At 40.2% G+C, this 24,231-nt stretch overlaps 1 long non-coding RNA gene across 1 annotated transcript in view; it reads right to left on the reverse strand.

Annotated features, from left to right (window-relative positions):
• Window positions 1-22,245: 22,245 nt before the first annotated feature.
• Window positions 22,246-24,231, reverse strand: part of LOC123973870 — a 4,016-nt gene continuing 2,030 nt past the window's right edge. The window contains exon 2 of the long non-coding RNA XR_006825717.1: window positions 22,246-22,523. This is a non-coding gene — a long non-coding RNA (uncharacterized LOC123973870). The remainder of the gene's footprint in view (window positions 22,524-24,231) is intronic.

The following is a 24,231-nucleotide window of genomic DNA, read 5'->3' on the forward strand; positions in this document are numbered from 1 at the left end:
TCCACCATTTCTTGAAGCAAAATAAAGACCAAAGTTGCCATAAATGCCTCCCCCTCCCTCTTCTCTGCTTGTAAGGGTTACAGAGACAGTTTTATAATGGCCTTTGATGCTCTAACAGCCACTGTAATTGTCGCTCAGCTGAGGAAGTGTGCTCCAACAGTCGCTTGACTGACTTTAGTTTGCTACCCATTGCCATAGAAACAGCATTGCACTCTTGTCCCCTGGTTTATTTGCAGACAGGAAAGCCTAACCACATTGCCTGCTGAATCCTAGTCTTGTTTCACCGACAGAGACTGACACCTGTTATGGGTAACTATGGAAAATGGTCAAATACATACATATGTTCATCTGTAGCTCCATGGGGGATTTGTGGCGCGAGTGCTGCAAAGGTCACCTGTTCGAAGTTATAAATAAATAATAAATAAAAAAATTTATATTAACAATGGATCAAATGACTATATGTATTGTGAAAGGTGCCGACACACAAACTTAAAAGTATGATACTTAGCTGCTAAAGCGATAGCTGAAAGGAAATGAACAGACAGTACATTTGTCAGGTGTCCAAAGGCTCTAAGTGGTGCTAACTAGCAGAGTTTCAGGAGCGGGACCACGTCATCACGTCATTTCCATAAATACCCACACGTCCCAGCTCTTCTTCTTCGCTCTCGTATTCTGCATCCCTCCTCCCCATCCCTTTCTCTTTCCTGCCTCCTGATCTCCTTCTTCCTCTCCATAGGTTTATAAGGGGGTCCGTCGTGCCCGGGTGCTACGGCGGATTTCCCTATCGTAGCTTCCCCACAACGCTTCGAATGTCTATTCAGCAACTACAAGCCTCGTACATCTTTCTGTTTCGATCAGCAATAAATCACTTAATCGTAACTGTTAATTGTGTGGTCCTTGGTAGTGCAATGACTCTAAATTAATGCTAATGTTGCCCCAATGTCTGCTTTATGCATGAATAGGGAACTTTTTGCTAGCGTCGTTTGCAAGTATTACCCCTGCCGCCCCTGCTGTGTTCATAAAGCACCCCTCCATATTGCCACGTGTGCCAGTCATGGCTATTTCTTATTCTGCCTGTGACTGTCACAAGTGCCCTTCACAAAACAGAAACCAAGTAAAATATTTCTGAGAAGCACTGTGGCACACTGTGACTGTTGAGGCTGGCATCCTGAGTATTGAAAATAAATTGTGTTTATCTCATGTGTTTGTGTTACAACATATACGTTATGAGGAACTCTTATAACATTAGTCTCCACCAAAAGTTTCATTATGTTAATACAAACAGAATTGTGAAATAATAGAAATCAAATCCAAATACTTTCAGTTCTTTTTTCCAACACGACAGACCTATTCTGTCGTTTAGGTTGTTTTCCAAAGGATCCCAAAACGACATATATGACCTTTGGAGAGTACAACCAACAGGCGTAGCCGACCTCTGTTGTCATGGTAACAATAATAAATACGTGGTTAACATTGTTGCAGTTTGGTAAGGTTTAGGCACCAAAACTTTCAGAAAAGATTGTCCTGACCTTGGATTTGAGTGGTGTTTTTCTGTTATTTTGTTAAATGTCCTTTCTGTTTTATTCATTCAATATCAATATCAATATCAATATCAATTTTATTTATACAGCACACTTAAAACAACCAAGGTTGACCAAGGTGCTTCACAGGTTAAATACAACAACAAGACACTACTTACACAGTAAAAATACAGCAATAAAACATTATAATATACAGTATACGATATATAGTGATATTAAAATTGCCAGGAATAATAACAAACTTAACTCGAAGGAAATGCCAAAGAAAAGAGATGTGTTTTTAACAGTGATTTAAAACGTTCGAGAGTTGGGGCGGTTCTGATATGGACTGGCAGGGCCAGCTACACTAAAGGCTCGATCGCCTCTGGTTTTAGGTCTGCTTCTGGGTACATCCAGGAGGAGGAGACTGGATCTCAGCACTGCAGTATGAACGTGAAGAAGCTCTATTAAGTACAATGGAGCCAATCCATTAAGGCATTTAAAAGTTAAAAGTAAGATTTTAAAATCAATCCATTAATGTACAGGAAGCCAGTGGAGGGAGCGCAACACAGGTGTGATGTGGTCCCTCTTCTTCTTTCCTGTCAGGAGGCGGCAGCAGCATTTTGAACTAACTGCAGGCACTGAATAGATGACTTGTCTAAGCCCACATATAAGGAGTTGCAATAGTCAAGGCGGGAAGTTATGAAGGCATTTATCACCCTCTCCAAATCTTTAGGAGGGAGATAGGCCTTTACCTTGGCTATCGTTCTCAACTGGAAAAAGCGGGATCTAACAGTGGCGGATATCTGTTTATCAAATTTAAATGCACTATCCAATACAACACCAAGACTCCTCACAGTTGAGCGGCTGTTTGAAGTTAAGGGTCGGAGAGAATCTACATCAAGCAGTTCAGGGTGTCCAAACACTATGATCTCTGTCATGTCTCCGTTTAGGTTGAGGAAGTTTAGGTTCATCCACGTTCATCCATTGCCTCTGTGTTCTTGTTTGGATTTTGTTAGTTGAGCATTGCTTCCTTGTTTTCTGTTGTATTTAGTCACATATATCCTTGTGTATTGTCTGTTGCTTTACTTCTTGTTTTACTTCCTGTTCCTGTGTATTGGGCGGCTGGAGGTAGAGCGGGTTGGCTGTTAATCAGAAGGTCGGTGGGTCAATCCCTGGCTCCCCCTGGTTGCTTGTCGAAGTGTCCTTGGGCAAGATACTGAACCCCTGGCTGTTCCGCCAGTGTATGAGTAAGTGTGAATGTTAGTTTCCGTTTGAGCACTTAGGCTCAGTGTATGAATGTGTGTGACTGGTGAATGCAGATGTAGTGTAAAAGTGCTTTGAGTGGTCGAAAAGACTAGAAAGGCGCTATACAAGTACGGAGCATTTACATTTATTTTGGTGTTTTTGTCTAACTTTGTTTCCTGTTTACCTTAATTCCTAATGTGTCTCACCTGTGATTAATTGCCCTGCTTGCTTGTGCTTGTGCTTGTGCTTGTGTTTGTGTGTGTGTGTGTGTGTGTGCCTTTGTATATATTGCCCTCAATTGTGTTCTGCCTTGTGCTCTGTTTTCCCGTGATTTGGATTATATCTGCCTGTTTAGATTTTGCTATGTTTAGTTTGGACTTCTGCTACAGTGTAGGCCTGTGAGTTTATATTGGACTGTATTAAAATACCATCAACTGAACCTGCTTTGCTCTAGTGTCCTGCATTTGGGTCCACATTCCTGCCTCAGCACTCAGCCTGTCTGATAAAGATCATGGCTTGGTTTCAAATAAGTGAGTGACGTTAGTAAGTCACATGATGTACCTTAAGTTTCGTATGGAAGTTAAAATAAGTCAACGTGGACTTTTGGTTCCACACAGGACATGTATAGAGGTCTCCTGGGTGAAATTCCTGTGTTTGACCCATTATCCTCCTCAACTCTTTATACTACCTCACCTGACTTCCTCCTTTGTTGCGGTTATAATTACTATAGGCACTAGAGATAATCTGGGTCGTAAGAAGCTGCTTCCACAGACAACCTATTAGGCTGAATTATGGGGGGGCTGTCTGCTGTCTTCAATATCAAAGTGGTCGAAGTCCACTGACTTAAAGGTTAAGAAAACTGAATCTTTTTTCAACAGAGGTTGTGAAAATGCATTGTACAAAATGTTGAAATGTCCAAATGTGCATAGTATATACATCAGGGAACTAAATATTTCAATACAAAATATTAAAAATAAACTTGTATTTAATATTTGTAATATGTTATATGACCATTTGACAGTACCTGTGGGTGGTCAGCCTCTTACATCTTAACAAATGTTGGGTCTTGACTATACTGAGAAGAAAAATGTACAAAATTGCTTGAGCTGAGTGGTGCTCAGTGTTCTCTATGTGAAGAAAAAAAAAGTCTTAGAACATGTCTCCTGTATTTATAAATGAATTTCTTTGATGGAAAAGGGCACCTTAATTATTTTTTTCTTTCGTGTCCAATTTTTGCTCGATTAAGCATGATGAGAGTGTGATTTAGAGATGAGTAATGTAATTACTGATAAAACTAGTCAAGAAGTACAGGGCCCCATGCCTATTTTAAAATGCCTCAGCTTTTCCTTTGAACCTCTGGAAAAAGAGCTCTTCTAGTCAATGAAATACATGCATTTCTCTCACACTATTTAGGTGGGCATATGCAGAAAGTCACTGTTTAGCTTTCCTCTCCATTATGTTACCTCTTAAGTCAATGATTAAAATCTGGAATGTTCCAAATTTAATTAACTTACCGTTGTACTTTTCTTCGTATGCTTCCCGGCAAGGATATTAAAAAAATGACATTATTCTGAAATACAAATGGATGCTAAGCATCACTGGAAATCAAGTCTAATAGGCTTTGACAATAATGAAATTTCTATGCCACAGATGAAGTAACTGGAGACCTGGAGACTTGTTACTACCTCAGGCCCCAGAGGTTGAAGAAACATTGAAATGTTTTCGTTCATCTCATTTGTCTTTTACATATGGACTGTTGTTTAATAAATACCCAGGCTTTGACACATGTGTTTTTCTAATGCAGGAAAAAAGTGATTTCTTTGTATATCTGTTTGAGCTCTGACATAAACAGCAAGATAAAGTGAAACTTCCCATGCACCTGCAACTTTGTGTCATTTGTGTGAGGCAGATTTTGAGTGTTGAGGCAATTAATCTCAGTGGCTTCACGCTTTCATTTCAAAAGGTCTTCCAAATGCGAAAATGTAAATTACCACCAGCTGCTAAAACAACTAACTAGCTCTCAGCTAGTGAAACGTGTCTCCACCTTGCCCTATATATAGATAGATATATATATAGAGAGAGATAGATAGATAGATCTGGAAGTCCTGAGTGGCACACAGTACTTATTTGGTGAAATAAACATTTTGATGTGTCGTTCCCAAAATAATTTTAACAGCAGCCAATCCACCAGGAGAGAAGAAGTAGCTCTTGCTTGTAATGACTCAATCTGTCACCACAGTAAAAGTGCAGGTGAAAACAAGCACCAGTGAAAACTTCATTTTACGTTTCTATGCTCGGGTTAGCATCATGTTGGCAGTTTGAAAGAGTTATTCCTGGACACAGCTCTTCATGGTGAACCTCCATAACATATACACAGCTCACACACATACACACACACACACAAACATAAATCATTGTGATTTCCTGTCTATGGACTGTGAAAAGACATGAGGACAGAGTCTCAAGATGGGGTCAAGGGGAGGAGAGGTTGGCAACAGGACACAGATGAGCCATGGAGAGAGAGAGAGAGGAGGGAGAAAGATGGATGGGACATTGGGTCCGTTAATCATTCCAGGACCATGTATATGTTTGTGTGTCTTTGACCGGGCTTTGACAAGAAGTTCAAATCAGATTTTGTTGTATATTTTTTCTAAAGTCTGAGCAGTAAAGGGATTCATTTTTTAGAATAACCAATCTTCTTGTTTATACAATTTTATCTATACCCACTTATTCTGCAAATACACAGTCTCCCTTGTTTTTTCCCCTTCACTCTGCACTTCAGTCTGAAGGCTGTGCATTTCCCTAAAGGAAGAGCAGACAACAATAAACATGGGCAATAACTGGAAACTTACCAGTGTCTGATCAATTAAATATGTGTAAACCAAATTTCCTCACTAAACATTTGTTGATGATTGTTATTCATCTGGTGAGTTTTATTTTTGGGACCCACAGGTTGGGAACCACTGATCTAGAATATGTAGGCTTAAAATGGTGTCTGGTCTAGAGTTTTGCCACCCAACCGTTTCAGGACAGGTTTGGGCTGTTGTGTTGGATTAAGCTTCAGGTTCGTTTCTGATAACACGTTGCATTAGCCTAACAGACTATGAAATATAGCTTCTGATCTTGGGCTTGACTTCAGGTCTCAGTTTTAGGCCTGTGCAGAACCTAGTCTGGCCACAAACCAAAAATCCTTTCTGTATCCTTTTTAAGCTCTAATCACAGCCGAACAATGGCATGCGTCCAGCACAATGCCTTACCTGGCTACAACCTGGTTAAAATATGTCTGTGATGGATATGCAATAGTGACATCATGGTCCAGTTCAAGAAACGTAGGGGAGTGGATCAGACTGTGGAGTAGACCTCATGGACACCATCACCAAGGATATGTTTGTGCAAAGTCATCATAATGTATTTGCTGTAAATTCTTTCAATTGATATTTAAGTAACATTTACAAGCTAGCAAACTAGAAAATAGGCTGAGCAGAACCACTTCCATGTAGGCAGCGATCAGTTCAATAAAATGTGGATATATGTCTGTAAAGATAATATGATGATGGTATTAAAAATGGACCCAGAGCGTGCAGAGGCAGTGGCACAGCATTTGTGTGTATCTCTTTGTGAACTGGTGCGTGACTCCACCTGGACCACGTCGGCGCAGAGCCACTGAAACATAACTAGCTCCATCACACCCTCATGCTGTCCCTCAACTGCAGCTGCCAAGGCCCTTTGATCCAGTATCCCTGAGTCCCAGAGACCGCAGCACCATGTGTGGGGGTGAGTGACCCTAGAACCCCTTGCCTCTACCTGCACCTGTGGCCTTCAAAGATTCCTCAGAGAGACCATTACATGATCACAGCTGACAGAGCAGAACCCAGCTCTGCCTCTGGGCTGAGGCCTACTCATGAGGTGAGGATGAGTGAGCTTTAGAGTTCAGTGTGAAAGCCAAAAGTCCTGCACGCCACGCTGCCTGTTGTACCACATTCACTTGAAGGGGAACTGGATGCATCAGTAGCCTGATACCACGGTTGTGGTATCTGCAGTGAGAAAAAAATGATGGCATGGTGCTTGTAAGTCGTGATGGATACATTATATGACACAGGATCCTCTTTGGCAGCACTGCAAAGCAAAAGTGTAAGAGATTCCATAGATATTAACTCAGTCAGATGTCTAGCTGTGTGAGCTGCCCTTAAAAAACCTTCATCCATTAGATGATGTTATGCCAACTGGTCTGGAACAAAATGCAGGTTTCTAAGAATATAACATGAACTCCGCTCATCTGTGACATCCACACATGCATATTCCAGTAAAATCAGATATTTTTGGCTGCATGAATATTTTTTGTACCTTTAAACTGACTCTAACATACACGATGTAATGTTGAGTTAACTTTGAGTCACACATTCCAAATGATTCTTTTCAGAGCACCCATTTGCAATTTGAACACTGATTTGCAATGATGCTTTCAATTTCCATAATGAGTGCCGGAGTTCCAGTCGCCAGTATAAAGGCTTACAGTACACAGACTGAAAGAGGGCTGTCAGAGTGGATTCATTGTCTGCTTTATGGTGAATCACCATGCCCTGGAAATAATTCATCACATCGGTGAAACAGCTGTGAAGTGAGAAGTCTGCTGTGGTTGTTATCCCTAAGTGCTTCTCTCCTTTTGTCTGCACGGCTCGGCTCTCTTTGGATCACACCAGCACTGCAGATAGAAGTCCAGACATATAAAGGTCAAACTTTTCTCTTAATTTTTTCGAGGCTGAATACGCTTGCCACTGGCATTGTGAAGGTTGCTTCAAAAGAGCACCAGCAGAGTGAGAATGTTGGTGAAGTGAGGAGGGACTCGATGTTTGGTGTTGTATGTAGAGTGTACATATGCATGTGTGTGTGTGGTTGTCTGTGTGTGGTGTTTGAGTGCATGTGGTTGTTAAGACTCTCCTCTGTGCAAGCCCTGAAGGTTGGCCCAGACTTCACTGTCATTTCTCATCCTAATGGTTCCTGCCACATCCTCCTGCCAACACACGGCTGGAGAACAACCAAGAGCCAGGAGGAGAAAAGAAAACTCAACAGACATTCAATCTGTCTCTTACTCTCTCAGAACAAAAGTCATTCCACAGTTTAGAGAAAAGAAACAATAAAATGACTGCTCTTTGCTCCTAGAGATTTTTTTTACATGCACATACAGAGATAAGGTGATAAATCTAAAGGCTAATTAAAGCAACACCTGGTAAGCTACATTAGCATAGATTATGAAATGTTATATTTTGTGGCTTAGTACTAGTGAAGACAGTGCAGTAACAATCCTACATGCTTCACATGTCAGTTGACTCACAACATACTTAAAGCTGCACTAACCACAATTTTTTTGTTAACAGTGGATCAAATGACTATGCATAATGTGAAAGATGTCGCTCGTAGTGATGAGCCAATAGAAATTTATCATCTGACTCTACAGTTCATTAAGGAGCTTTCACTTCATTGTTTTGGTTTTACAACCTGCAACTTCACTGTTTAGTTTACCCTGTTTTAGTTTACCCTCTCTGCTCTCATCAACAGTAATGGCAGCTGTTTTCGGCGAAAAGGGTCTGATAAACCCAGTGTACACTACCTGCCCAGCAGCAAACAGCTAACAGATTCATTTAGCAACTAGCTGGTGAACACAGTGGTGTCTTTACCAGCCAGATATTTCTCTCAGGAGATTGGACGAGAGCAAACCAAAGTAAAAGGAGAGTTAGTTTAGGATTTTTTTGTCAGTTAGACAGAAAAACCTCTCCAAATGAATGCTGTGTCAGCTGGATGTGTAAATAGGAGTTTTCTAACCATATTAGCTTTACAAGATTATAATATATCAGTGTTGTGTTCAAAGCATGTCCTTGCCGGCAAGTAGCCAAAACAAATCATTTAATGTTTTAAGACATCAGTCCTGGTTATTTTGAGTGATTAAATGATAGTGATTAAAAGTCCTATAGTTCCGCTCGAAATAAAATTGACTTTCCTGTCAAAAATGCAACAGAAGAGGAGCGACTGGTCTGTTTCCAGCACACCCAAAAGAACTGTGGGCTCAAATAATTCACTGCATCACATTCTATTAAGACAGAAGACTAAAGAAGATGCCAGGCAACAACACAGTAACACTGAAGTCATGATCAAATCTTCCGTATTACGTGAAATGACTTTTAGCTTTTGCTCACTTATGTCCAATCTCACAGTGAAATGTACTGTATAGAGAGGTAATTAGTGAATGCAAATACACTGACAGACATAAATCCACGATGAATAGTCAAAAACCAAAAATAGCATTGAATCAGATTGAAATTAAATCTACATTTCATTGTAATAATGCAGGAATTGATCCTGAATGATAAACCTGATCCAACTCTCCCAATTACCATAGCATCCTTTTCAGCACTCTGGTACTCCAAATAGTTTAAATGAATGCAGTGGATCTGCAACATCCTCCTCACTCTTGCTTGTATTGTGGCAGTTAGGAATTCAGTGCTGAACTTGACAAATGTGGCGGCACAGACTGTCAGCAAGAGATGACTTAATTTTTTTGAATTTGTTAAGGATTTAATTAGCTGCAGTCATGTATTGTGACATACACTGCACGCTTCTTGGACTTAAATCTTTTCTTGTTAGTGGCTTCAGAGTAAAAAAAAGCTTCCTCAGCAGATCAGTGTCATTGTTGTTGCATCCATCTTTCTCTGGATGGATGGAGCGTTCATTTGCTATTGTTAAGGAGACTGTTTTGTGTATTGCTCTTAAAGCTTTCATGCGTCACTTTCTTCATGCAGAGAAATTTCCCTTCAACGATGATTCCTGACTTCTGAAATTATTTTTGGCAAAGACAATGAATCTGTGACATCTCAGTCAGGAGTTATGGAATATTATTTTCTGCAGCACCACCAAATCATTTGTGGTTTCAGCTGTTAATATGCCATCTTTTTAACATATAAATCTTGCCTTGTGCAGCTTAGCTTTTTCAACTCCCTCAATCATTTTTAGTTCCTAAGCGCATCAGCTGAAGGTCTGATATGTCAAATGCAAATGCAGCTGGTAGGGTATCTGACTCCTGTTTTTATCCCACTTTTATTCTGTCAATCCGTTGGTTTCAGTGCCCCTCCCAACCTCTCACATCACTCTCCATACCTGCTTCTCCCAAGGGACATAGCACTGGTGTCACTCACTTCCATCACCTTTGCTGGGTTCTATGTGGCAGTGCCACTCTCTGCCTCTCAAAAGTATCTGCAGCACAAAGACCACATTGTGTGTCTCACAATAAGGTGTTTAAATTTTGAGTGGCTGCTTGAGACTGCCTCACACAGCCACAAGTTACAATGCTGGAAAAAAAAATCTAATCTGAAAAGGTAAACTTCACCTAGTAATACCTCACCATACATGTAGGGATATATATATAAAGCTAACATCTTAATTGTTCATTGTGGAAACAATAATTGTGCAAAAGAAATAATTCTGCTATCATGTTTGCTTTCAAACAGCAATCCGGATCTCCATAACCAGCAACGATGAAAAAGACCGTTACGTGTAGTACAACACAGACATTGACGGATTATGTTGTCGATGAGAAAGGCCGATAAAGACCGCCTCCACCAAAGCAACTCTTCTTCTCTCCTTAAATTTGATGAGAGAAAGGAAACCTAAGAGCTCATTGACCTCACCAAGATGGCGGCCCGTGACAAAGGTCTCTATTGACACAGAAAACAGCTGTTTTTGGACTGAAAACAGCGAAAACAACAAAAGTAAGTCAGTGGTTGTAACTGTAAATGTATATTGCTGCGTTTGTTGTTATTATTAGTTATCAGTAAATTGAGTAATATGAGTTACAAAGCTGAACAGAGCTGGAGCTCAGCTTTCTTTAGAGTGGTCAGACTGTGGAGTAGGAAGAGAGAAGAGATATGTGGAAGGTACAGTCAGGTGCAGAACGATTTATGTTGTTTCTTTAGTTTTTCAGATGCTTGGTGTTCGATGTGTGTTTGGATAAAAATGGTCGGTTTGAGATGCTAGCTGAGCCTACTAGCTTCACGGAGGTGTGTGGCATGCATAGGGTGACAAAATAATCTGATCATCCATTTTGCATTTTGAGGCAAAAATCGACTGTCCTGCCTCCGTGCTTAAAGTTTAAGCTACACCCTGTTGCAAATTTAGAAGGAACACAGAGCAGTTCTGTAATAAATCTTAGCTTCATTAATGTTATAATATTCTACGGAGCCCCTGAAGTCCCATAAGAGGAATTCTTTTTTAATCTTGAGCGCACAAGTTATTATCATCCTGTGCGCCAAGTTATTATCTTGTGGGAATAAGATAATAACTTGTGAGAACAACTTATTATCTTGTGCACACAAGATGATTCTCAAGATAATTAGATAATATCTTGCACACAAGTTAATTATCTAGGGGGAACAAGTTATTATATTGTTCCCACAAGATAATAAATTGTGCGCACAAGATACAACATATAATCTTATGGGACTTCAGGGGCTCCGTAATATTCAGTATTGGTTTAAACCATTTTAGAGGGCTTAAACTGTTAAGTTTAAGAGATTTTCGTTCGATTTTCGTTCGATTTTCGTTCCCATTTTGTCCAGACCAGAGATTTAGGAGCAGCCTTAGGTCCAAACTGGGCCAACATAGCTCTGATCCCGCTCTCTCTCCCCTCCTCTGGGCGATCACAACTACCGCTGTTGGTGCTGCCATTGCCATAGCATAACTCACCCCTAAGTTTATATAAAAGTAAATCAAATAGTCTCTATCCATAGTCATCACCCAAGGACTGCTTTAAGTAGGTGGTAGCTGGAGCAGGCACTCTCTGCTTTGGGGAGAAAAGCTGCTCCATTGTACAGGCTCCTTTATATAAACTTATCTTGAGGCCACGAGGTAATTAGAATTTATTTTTTTGACTAAGTGGGCCTTGGGGGGCTCCGTAGGGACTTGCTTGAGAATTGAAGGTTAAGATTTGAGACTTGCTTCTGACTTGTACAATAGACACACAAACAAGTGAAGTGGAGTATATAAAAGTACAGTTTAATAGAAACATATATAAATATATACACTATATATATATATACACTATAAAAGTTTTATCTTATATTTACAGAAAATACAGTAATTCAATTGTACAATGCAATATAGGCCAACAATCAAAAGGACACATGCTCCATATCTATGCGTGTGACATAAAGTCAGTGATTATGTGATCATCCTTACAGCACGCAGATTTCATAACCCTGATCCGGTACTGTCCATGATTTATGCAGTCCATTCTCTTCTTGAAATCTAATTTCTCATTTTAAGTGAAAGACTCAACCAGCAGTGTCTTCCTATACTTAGCACGAGTGTATCCTCTCTAATGTGCCATAAAGGGAGTCTGCAGCAGCCCATATAGAGTGTAACCTAATGATCAAGTTACTCTGGTTGCCTGCTGGCTTGGTAACGGTCCGGAACATTTTATTTCTTCACGTAAGTCACTCGGATGTGTGCTGTATATCAAATGTAAGCTGTGCGAATGAATAGCCACACCATGAATGTTGTACAATGGCTATGCTATTCTGCAGAAGAAGGAGATAGATAAAAGGTTATGATGCAAGAAAGGAGTAAAAACAGGCAGACTTTATCTTTTTTGTCTTTTTCTTAAGACCCTAAAAGTCTCTAAGACTTGGCATGCATATCTGCAGTCTGCATTAATCAGAAACCCTAAGCATCCATCTTGGAGCACTCACTTGGATCTATGACAGCTTGAGTGTGTGTGTGCCTGTTTATGCCCATCAGCATATGCATGTACTGTGAGTGTGTATGTATAATATCTATGTGTGTTCACCCAGGTGTAGACGGAGCCATGTGCTGTATATCCAAGAACTCAAAGTCAACATTTTCTAGACAGGCACATCTGTCTTCACCCTCCGAAAGATGACATCGTCCTCTCACACAGACTGTCTACTCTCCTCAGATAGCTAATGCCTCATTGAAAGCCATTTGCTACCCTGTCCTTAATTGAGGCTAATAATCCTCACTCTTGGTATCAGTGTGCCAAGAACCATTAAGATAAAATGGGGACATCAAGGAAGGAAGGGAGGCAGACTAATGACATTCACAAGAAAGTGAGCATTTGGTTCTAGCTGGAGGTCCAGAGTAGGACTTTTGAGTTGATATCATTGAGATATAACGACTATCAAATAGACACCAACACTTGACAACTTTCATTCTATGTCCCGATAATAATTTTATTACCTCTTACAGATAACCCTATTTCAGACAGCTGACGCTTGGACATTAAATTGAGGAGTCTACATCATGCCATCTAAACACGCCAAACTATAATTCCTTGTGGTTAAGCATTTTCCAATGTTTCTTTTGCATATTTAAGCAACAACTGCAGCAGCATGTGGGTAGACATCTCTTTGAGTAATCTGATGTCATTATGCAGCTGCAGCAGCCTGAGTAAAAAGTAAAAAGATGTAAGGAGAAAAGGAGAAAGGAGTTGGCCTTGGAGAGTTTGTTTTGGCTGAGCTCATTCAAATGGTGAGACCAAACAAATATGAGGGCATTACAAAGCTGCTTGGCACCTCAGTATTTTTCTTGCTCCTAATGATTCCAGTTGATATATGCATCCCTCTCTCCAAAGCAAACAGCATTTTAATAAGGCTGGTGACAAGTTGACCATGTTGCTATAGAGAAGACTTTGATGTTTGCCTTAAAACATGTTCGACAACTGTGTCAAAACACAAGTTGTCTCAGACACCCCATAATATGCTTGACTACAGCGGTACAAATGTGCCTGAGAGAAATTGAAATCTAATTTGCCACATTTATTTTTTAACAATTTTCTGAGGCCCACTTAGGAAACTTGAACATTCTCCAGCTGAATTAGTATGGGCTCGATGCTTTACCCTAACAACAAATGTAGTCCAAATGTAGCCCAGCCTGAATACTAATTTGTCATCCACGGGTGAAGTCAACAAAATACTGGTGCTTTGGAACATAGTGGTGTTTGAAAACATGTTTTTTAGTGTTTTGGTATCCCAATCTTGCGTGGAGGAGAACATTTCTACTGTATGCTTGTCAGTCTGCGGTGCGCGAACAGCTTGTCTGAATTACTCATGAGACGGACGAGCAAGGAGAAGGTGACCCATTTCACTGTTCCATTCTGTGGCCTCCAGTCTCTTCTGAGTCAGACTCGCTAGGTGTGTTTCCATCCACCTGCATCCTAAAGCAGTTCATCATTCATATTTTCTTTTTTATATGACTACTGTTGTGCTACATGTTCTCAGCCACAGACTTGGTAGGCTGTTTTTATGCACTGCTGATTTGGTTTTGCACATACTGTGATGTAATGAAAGCACAGCTATGTCTTAGTTAACGAAAAAAGAGATTGTAGTGTGTGTGTTGTGTGTGTAGATAAAGATAATCTGCTGCATTAACTGACTGTAAATGCAAATGAATTATTTCATTTAGCTTTTCAGATTGATGAGTGATGAGTAGTAGAAGTTGGCCATGTGTGATGCATGTGTGAACGATCAACTTAAACTCACAATTTAACTTAAATTAGAGACTAATCACATAAAGTATGATACATTTAACTTTACTGTAGTAAATAGGGCTATGCAATATGACGATATTTATCATTTGACGATAGAAAAACTTCTATGGTTTACAACTATGCTCTATAGTTTATATTATTGTGTTGCAAATTGCAGACTTTACCGTAATATTTTGGTGAGGGAACAACGCTATGCACCGCGGTGAAGTTAGCTTTATGTTGGAATTCAACATCTACCGAATGTCCAACGTAGAACAAAAATCCAACTTGAAACAAACTTCACCACAGTCCGTTCTTCCACACGTGCTGGTGTTGCGGAGAAGAAATTGAATATAATGGACGAGCGAGTGTCGCTGTCTGGAGCTGCTGTGCTGCTCTGGTACCATCTTGTCCTCTCATTTTAGCTTTGCAGCAGCAAGTAGGGCCACTTTGCTAACCCACAACCTAGCTAACATTATTTGCTGTGTCGTTGATCACTCTATCATGGTATTTGTCATGGTGTTGGATTTCTCCCTTCTAAGTTCTCACTTAACCCCACCTTTATAATGCAGAGAAATATCCCGAGTAACAGTTGGAAATGCCGCATTTCATTGAATTTACAAAAATTTTTTTTGCCATATTGCACAGCCCCAGTAGTAAAGATGCAGGTAAGTGAATGTTAGCCACTGTGGATTGGTGAAAAAAATGACATGCTTTTTAATGTAATGATTTTAAACAAACAAGGGCGCACGCCGTGGTCAAAGTTCAACATAGTTGAATTTTTGTGGCCAGAGCAGCACAAAGCACTTCCAATCTGAAAGGGCTTTAACTCTCAACTCTCTTAACAGTCCCTAAGAGAGAGTGAGAAATACAGAGGAGTGGAGCAAAGTAGGGACAGTCTTTGTTGTCTCTTCCTTTACAGTGTAGTTTGCACAGGCCAGTACAAATGCACTGGGCTAATACACTGAAACATCACAAGAATAAAATATAGATGAGCAGCCAATCATATGACACATGTATGTGCTCACTAGTACCTTCTTGCCATGTTGAAAAGTCATTCTGACTTCAGGCAATTTCATCACGTGAGGAAACACACTTTCAAAAAGCCCCCAAAACCAGGACACATTATTTAATAATTCATCCCATTACATTATTCATCAGTGCTAGATTTTCTTGAATGGATGCTGTTGTCTTGTAACTACTGCTTTTCTCAGGTGATTTCATGCTGCACGCCAAGCTTTTAAGAAGAGAGCTAATGACCTAGGTAGGTGGATAGAACTTTTTTTCAGAACTCTTTATCCAGGCAAAGATCCCAGCTGGTTCCCCCTCATTGTCTCATGATAATCTTTTTATGGTTGCTTTCTTTTAGGACTGTCTGAGATCTACTCTGATGTGTCTTACATTACGGTCTCCCATCATCCAGCTTTTATTCTTTTTCCATTAGGGTAAATGTTTAATTCGTCCTTGTCACTGTGAGGACATCTAAAGGACTGTCATCGTGGGCACTCTCAACTCACAATAGCCTTTTTAAAGAGAAAGAGCCAATGTGCTGACTTATACTGTCAGTCACAGTCATCAGGGGGTCATCTAAAGTGTAGCGGATGACTTTTTGGGAGTTTTAGCCAGTCTTATTCATCATGTGTCCAGGTGATTGGCACCAGCATTACAACAACAACAACTTTAGGACACTCGTATTATCTAAAGTTCTAAGTAATCCACAGTTGTTGTTCGTGTTAATTCAAAGGCATGTAGATTTCCTAAAAAGAAAAATCTCAACCTTCATCATCATAATCACCTCTTCATCAGAAGAAATCACATCAAGTCTACTAAAGTCAGACCTTTGATGGAAAATCACACCTATAATTAGTCATATGTGGCCACTCTCAAACAACTGCAAAACTGCAAGAGAAAGCAGCCACATTCTGGCATCACACTAAATGACTCATTTTTTGCAAACAAGTACACAAGCGGACAAAGTTGCTATTTACTGACTCTGAACCTGGATTGTTCCTTAGGCTACATACTGTACAGTATTTGTGAACAGCTACATCCTGAAGTTCATTGTCAATGTTTACAATGAAGATCAACAGATTTCACCCTCAAAGACCTTTGGATGTAAAGGCAACTACTTTTGCGTTAATGGAAAAAAAGAACGTCTCTCACAATCATCTGATTTAGCTGTGACAAACCTTTTATTTAGGAACAATAAATCCAGAATAAAGCGCACTGGGCTGATAATGTGCAATGATTAAAGCTATTTACAGTTAATCTTGCATTGCAGCTAAGGGACCCGTCTCAAGTAACAGACTACAGTAATGTAATAATGTCACATGTATATGAAGGTGGATCAAACATAGCTATTCTTAATTATTTAATGGGGTACAGATGAACCTAGTATTTATTTTCATTCTTTACACACATTACACAAGACTAATAAGGTAAGCAGAGAGTTGTAAAAAATCTTCAATGTTCTCCACTTATTGCCCTGTGGTTACACAGTATTTTAGGCGTATCCACTGTTCTGCCATGCTTTATAATCACACAGTAATGATGGGGTATGTGCTGTTCTCCCATTCTCACTCTGTATCTTCACATAAACAACAAGGCATGCAAGGGGAAATATAAAAGGTATATTGTATTGTTTTTGGTTTATTTTATGTGTTGCTCTCCTCCTTCTCCTTCTTCTTCTTGTGATCCTCCTCTGAGAAGATGCCAGTGATGGCCACATCATGTTACCTCCTCTTTCTTCCGTGGTGTCTGGCAATAAAAGAAAAAAAAACAACAACACATAAAATAATTTTTCCCGGTAAAGGTCATTTTAAATTGCCTCTACTACCACACATAAAACACATTTAACATAAGCAAAATAGTAGTAGCAGTAGCTAGCGGACTTTTCCTGTCCTCTTAGCTTACTCATCGCTGGTTAAGTTTTACATTTCGTTAAAACAGCAGGTAATAGTAGGAGAGCAACAAGCTGGCGGACTGCCGATTTGTTTTCAGGTCACATTGGCAAATGCGTAGCTCTGCTGCTGGGCACATGACGTAAACACGTAAGTGTTAGCCCTATCGGATGCCAAAGAGATTGCATTGTAGCGCCCGCAGTTGGAAAAAAAAAAACTGCCTTAACATGAAAGTCTATGAGAGCGGACTCCGTGGAACACGACTTGACGCTGATTGGACAACGATTTTCATAGGCAAACTGTCAAAAACAGTCACAGCTAATTAACAGTTTGGTAAAAAGTGTGAGAAAAATCCCCTGCCTTTCCCGGTTTGGTGGGGCGTCGCCAGATCGCCCTAATGAACAAACTCCCCCTGGTTCATTTTACAGGCAAGAATGCTTTATGCCAGTCTGAGACAGGCCTGAGTAATATGTTTACACCCTATGCCCGCTGCACCCTGCTGCGATAAGGTCAGTGTTTCCTGCTGTTGCAAGTGACTCAACTGATTCTGCTTCCCTCTTGTGTCAAATATGCTTGATATGTGGGACACATATTGCATCCAGTACACAAGATCTGTGTGGCCCCTGCCTGAGTGTGGCCCTGCATTTCAGCCATATTTTTTGTACTAAGTAAGTAATAACAATGTAAGGACACCTGAAACTGCATCTCATGGGATGGAGTTTGCTCATTTTTCAGTTATCATGAGACAAGGAACTGCAGCCATGTGATAACAGGTGACAACTCAGCCATCTCCATGAAAACTATGGGTATGTGATCAGTTCTATTAAAGCTAGTCAGTGAACTTTGAGCTACGATCATTTTGTTTAAATAAACAATCTGATTTCTGCACACTTTTAACAGGCTTCAAAGAAACTTTGACACACTGGCCATCACTACCAGCCTTGCATTGCAATTTGAATATAAATGCTAGAATGTAAGATCTGTACTAGCAATTATAGGTAAACATGAAGAAAATCATAACAGATGAAGACTATTTTATCTCCATCCTACAGTACCTTGCATAGGCTTTCTCTAACCTGACAGACAAGAAGCAATTTGGCTGATAATAACCGTGTGTTTGCTCCTGGGTACAGACTGAGCAGCTCTGCAGAGACTGTTAGGCATCTTGTCCTTTATGGCAATTCGCACAACCTCTGCTTATGTCCAGATCCAACCTGATTTTCTCAGAATTTTAAATTACCACCTGTAATATATGGCAATTTGCTCCCACAGTATAGTTGGCCGCCTCAAGGTCAGTAGCACTTCCTGTGGTAACTCTTACATGCTATTCTTCTCTGGTGTTAAACAAAGAGTTCTGATCACACTGTAAACGATAACCTGACTACTGCACATTACTGCGTCTGATGCAGTTATTCTGGTTTAAAGAAACAATGCAATTTAAACTTTAACATGAGCTGATGAATCAATGGAGATGCCATGTGGTCTTTGGAAGAGTGGACCTTTTGAAAAGTGTGACATATGTAGGTAACTTACTATGATGCACAGTAATTGAGATTTCCCTGACATAAAATGCAATTTTACTACCAATGACAATGTACTGTAGACCGAAAGGTGTTGATGGCAAGAAACCCAGGGCTTGAGACTCAAGGACAATATACACAGGTAAACTCACCTGTTTTCCAAGCAAGCCCTCCATCTTGGAGAATTAACTCCATCCTATTTTCCAGCATTGACATTCATCAACACCCCACCGGGTTCTGTACTCTATAGAACTATACTGGGAATTGTATCTCTGTGAAAACACCTTTGTTGGTCTGTATTGCACATTAAACATGTGCTACAGCTACAGTACATGCTACTTTACGCAGCTGTTGTATTTTGCACTTCAGTGTGGGGTGACTTTATGAGGCATAGAACCTTCATTGACCGGTGGTTCCTGTAATAAGAGAAGTCGAGGAAGCAAGAAACGAAAACTGAGACAGAGTTGGAAAAGGTGACAGAAGACAAGCATCAGCAAATCATAATTGTCTTTGCTAAACGAGCAGTAACGGATGACGTCTGCTAGTGAGTATAGACCTCACCAGTCTGCAAAGAGAAGGAAATCTGCTTTGCAGAAATCTGGACGCAAGAGGACTAGCTGTCAGACAGGTGCTGTGGCCAAGAAATGAGCAGACAAGGAAATAAGGCAAGGCATCTTCAGGGGACTTCACCGCTTCATTGAAGGCCATCATGGAAATATCTGCAGGACTGGGCTGAATATTAAACATGAAGTGAACAAACACAGTGCAGAAGTTCTGATTAAGGGACCCATCTCATGGTTTGTTTTCGTCCCTTAACTTTATTAGTTTTATAACATTACAGCCCTTGAGTTAACAAACATGACCATGTACAAAATAATAATGAAATAGGTTTTCTACTCTAGCCCCTCAAAATCTTTCTTAAAAGAAGTTTAAAGTGCGTATTATAAACTGATGTTTCTTATTCTTCTTTTAATACAAGGGGACTCAAAGACTATTAAACACAAAGCTGGTTTCCTATTTTGTAAAGGGCAAAAGGCCTCATATATCAGACATAAGTTTTGGACTCAACAATGGGATTACAAAATAGGAAAAATAAGCATCATTACATCAGAAGAGGAGTTTTACTCAAACGTTATGAAGAAGGTGGAATAAAAGCAACTGATTTTGAAATGATGAATGGTGTATTAAAAATGAAGTGGCTTCAATCTTTTCTAAGAAATGATAAAGAGGTGTGGCACTACTTTTACATGTGTTCAATCCATTGGGAGGTATTGAGTTTTTGTTTTTGTTGAGTTTTTGAAATACCCAAATTGCCTGTTAAACTCTCTGCCTTCAAACAACAAGTCTTGTCACCCTGGAAAATGATTTATTAAAATAATTTCAGTCCCACTGTGGAATAATAGAGTCATATTAAGTAAAGATAAATCAAAATATATGGAAGAGTGGATGAAGAAACAAATGTGGTCATTTGTGCATCTGATAGATGGAAATGGTAACATTCTTAAATTTAATAATTTAGATAAATAGAGAAATTATAAATACAGACTATGATTTTCTTTTACATAAAAGGTACAGTAATACATTGCTAAAGACAATGTGCCCTGGTTTAAGAGCAGGGGCGGCTTGTTGATTAGGGCGACCGGGCGACGCCCCGCCAAGCTGGGAAAGGCAGGGGATTTTTCTCACACTTTCTACCACACTGTTAGTTAGTTGTGACTCTTTTTGACAGACAGTTTGTCTCTGAATATCCCTGTCCAATCAGTGTCAAGTCGTGTTCCGTGGAGTCCCGCCTCTTTTGGTGCGATTTCAGTCTGGTTGTAAATCGTCCAGATCTCTCTCATACGCTTTCCTGTAAAGGCAGTTTTTTTCGAGCTGCGGCTGCTGAAATGCTATCTCTATGGGTTCTGGGCGTGTTTACGTCAGGCGCCCTGCGGCAGAGCTATGCTTCTGCCACCATAAAACGACTCGGCAGTCCTCCAGCTTGTTGCTCTCATTACAACCAGCTGCTGTACAAAACGTATGTTCAGGCAGAATATTCCACCGTGGTGTCGGGAGATGCAACGACTTTACCAGCGGTGAGTAAGACACAGTATAAATAATGCATGTAATTTGTTAAGCTATGAGGAGAGGAAAAGTCCACTAGCCACTAGGCTAATTTATGCTCCGTAAAATGACATAGGCTAAGCTAATAATTGTGACTGTAAAAAAATCATATTGATAGTTATTATTAAGCCGAATTTTATCCTTATATTAAATGTGATTGTTATTAAACCATGTTTTATGTGTGTTGGTGGAGTCAATTTAAAAAGTTAGCTGCACTTAACCATTAATAATTATTTGATGTGTTGTTTTTTTCTTTTATTGCCAGAAACTGAAGAAGAAAGAGGAGGTAGCATGATGTGGCCATCACTGGCATCTTGTCAGTGGAGGATAAAAAGAAGAAGAAGAAGAAGTAGGAAAGCAACACATAAACCAAAAATAATAGAATATACCTCTTTATATTTCCCCTTACATGCCTTGTTGTGTAAATACTGCGCTTTATTCTGGATTTGTTGTTCCTAAATAAAAGGTTTGTCACAGATAAATCAGATGAGTGTGAGTCATCCTTTTTTTCATTAATGCTAAAGTAGTTGCCTTTACATCCAAAGGTCTAAAGATCTGTTGATCTTCACTGTGGACTGTTCATTCATTGTATATAGACAATGAACTTCAGTATGTAGCTGTTCACAAATACTGTACAGTATGTAGCCTAAGGAACAATCCTTGTCTTATAGCAGCCTTAGACCATTGAACTGGTCACCTTAGCCATCATCGCAACAATTGCACCCCCTGAGAGATTTGGCAGGAGCCGCCACTGTTTAAGAGAATCTCAAAAACTGTGGAAAAACAGAAATTTTGGCAATGAGAACAAGATATAAATTAGATGTAGATGTCACCTGTGCAATACAAATGGAGAAACAGTTCAGATCATTTTGGAGTCTTGTTACCACAAGGGACAACAAATGAGATGGATTCTTTTGTTGGTATTTTCACTTTGAAATTGACATCATCGCTGGTGTTTTGGAATTGTCCGACGTTTGTCTCCATATAGCCTGTCTACTCTGGTTATTACACCTTGATAATGTAACCTGCATATTATCTCCCCTTCATTCTACTGGACACACAGCCTGTCCTGCACTCCCTGTTCCCCACCCACAAGCATCCAGTTACACCTGCTGGAGAGTGCACTCTTCATAACAGTTCTGACCTATTATCTCTACTTCTTTCCTCTTATAGATTTAGTGAAATATCTCGTTTTACCTCCTGACAACATCAATATGACCCTAAACAAAAGGAACACTCAGTCTTAAATCCACTAGAGAGGTGGACATAGTGAGGGACAGGTGAAACTACTGAGGGTGTAGCAAACAATCAACACAAGAGCAGGAAGTGAAGTGATCAGAAACAAGAGGAGAGATAAATAAATTAAAAAGGAAACACAGGAAAAACATAATATAGAGAATGGAAAAACACAGAGCCAAGAAGACAGGCATTTTTTTTAATTACACAGAGGAGAAAGATCATAAATGTGGGGATGAAAGAGGGGGAGGGGGTGTTGTTACACGGTACACCCACTAAATGGTGGGGTGACAGTACATATGTGATCTGTGGTTGATTACTATCTGTAGATAATAAGTACTTACATGACTTGTGATGACCTCATTTTGGTGTCTCTGTCCACTACAGACAGCCACAGCTGGATTACCAGCCAGGAAAAGCAGGCCACTGGCCAGGGGCCCCAGATCCCTATGGGCCCCAAAAGCTGCAGATCATAGTTTGTCAACTGTTTTTTGGTAATTTAATTACTTAAACATTTGTTACACAATTTGTACCACTAACATGCAATATCAACTAAGCCAGGCCCTGCAGCACTGGCTTATCTGGCCCTGTCAAGCACTCAGCGGACGGTCCGTGCTCTGAGCTGTCAGCTCAAGACTCAAGCAAGGTGAGAGGAGGCAGACTCTGTGTTTTACATCGATGATGCTTGGTACTCTAACGCAGTCAAGATGGACTCTGATGTCAGACTTTTTAATGTAAAGATGAAACTAGATTATCATCTTGTTGCTACTGTTCACAATCCCTCCAGAAAATGCACTACAGAATGTTGTGGGTGTATTCATAGTTTTCACGTGACCTCACATTCCAAGGGAAACGCTCCCTTGGAGGGGAAAAAATACATTACAGGTGCTGGTCAAATAATTAGAATATCATCAAAAAGTTGATTTATTTCAGTAATTCCATTCAAAAAGTGAAACTTGTATAATGTATACATTCATTCCACACAGACTGATATATTTCATTCTTTTTAATGTGCTCATTCCTTTTAATTTTGATGATTATAACTGACAACTAATGAAAACCCCCAAATCAGTATCTCAGAAAGTTTGAATATTGTGAAAAGGTTCAATATTGAAGACACCTGGTGCCACACTCTAATCAGCTAATTAACTCAAAACACCTGCAAAAGCCTTTAAATGGTCTCTCTCTCTCTAGTTCTGTAGGCTACACAATCATGGGGAAGACTGCTGACTTGTCAGCTGTCCAAAAGGTGACCATTGACACCTTGCACAAGGAGGGCGAGACACAAAAGGTCATTGCTAAAGAGGCTGGCTGTTCACAGAGCTCTGTGTCCAAGCACAAAAGATGTGGTAGAAAAAAGTGTACAAGCAATAGGGATAACGGTACCCTGGAGAGGATTGTGAAACAAAACCCATTCAAAAATGTGGGGGAGATTCACAAAGAGTGGACTGCAGCTGGAGTCAGTGCTTCAAGAACCACCACAGACAGATGTACGCAAGACATGGGTTTCAGCTGTCGCATTCCTTGTGTCAAGCCACTCTTGAAAAAGACACAGCATCAGAAGCGTCTCGTCTGGGCTAAAGACAAAAAGGACTGGACTGCTGCTGAGTGGTCCAAAGTTATGTTCTTCTTAAGTAAATTTTGCATTTCCTTTGGAAATCAAGGTCCCAGAGTCTGGAGGAAGAGAGGAGAGGCACAGAATCCATGTTGCTTGAAGTCCAGTGTAAAGTTTCCACAGTCAGTGATGGTTTGGGGTGCCATGTCATCTGCTGGTGTTGGTCCACTGTGTTTTCTGAGGTCCAAGGTCAACGCAGCCGTCTACCAGGAAGATTTAGAGCACTTCATGCTTCCTGCTGCTGACCAACTTTATGGAGATGCAGATTTCATTTTCCAACAGGACTTGGCACCTGCACACAGTGCCAAAGCTACCAGGACCTGGTTTAAGGACCATGGTATCCCTGTTCTTAATTGGCCAGCAAACTCGCCTGACCTTAACCCTATAGAAAATCTGTGGGGTATTGTGAAGAGGAAGATGCGATACGCCAGACCCAACAATGCAGAAGAGCTGAAGGTCACTATCAGAGCAACCTGGGCTCTCATAACACCTAAGCAGTGCCACAGACTGATGGACTCCATGCCACGCCGCATTGCTGCAGTAATTCAGGCAAAAG

Source organism: Micropterus dolomieu, linkage group LG07, assembly GCF_021292245.1.
Source record: "Micropterus dolomieu isolate WLL.071019.BEF.003 ecotype Adirondacks linkage group LG07, ASM2129224v1, whole genome shotgun sequence".
Lineage (NCBI taxonomy): Eukaryota > Metazoa > Chordata > Actinopteri > Centrarchiformes > Centrarchidae > Micropterus > Micropterus dolomieu.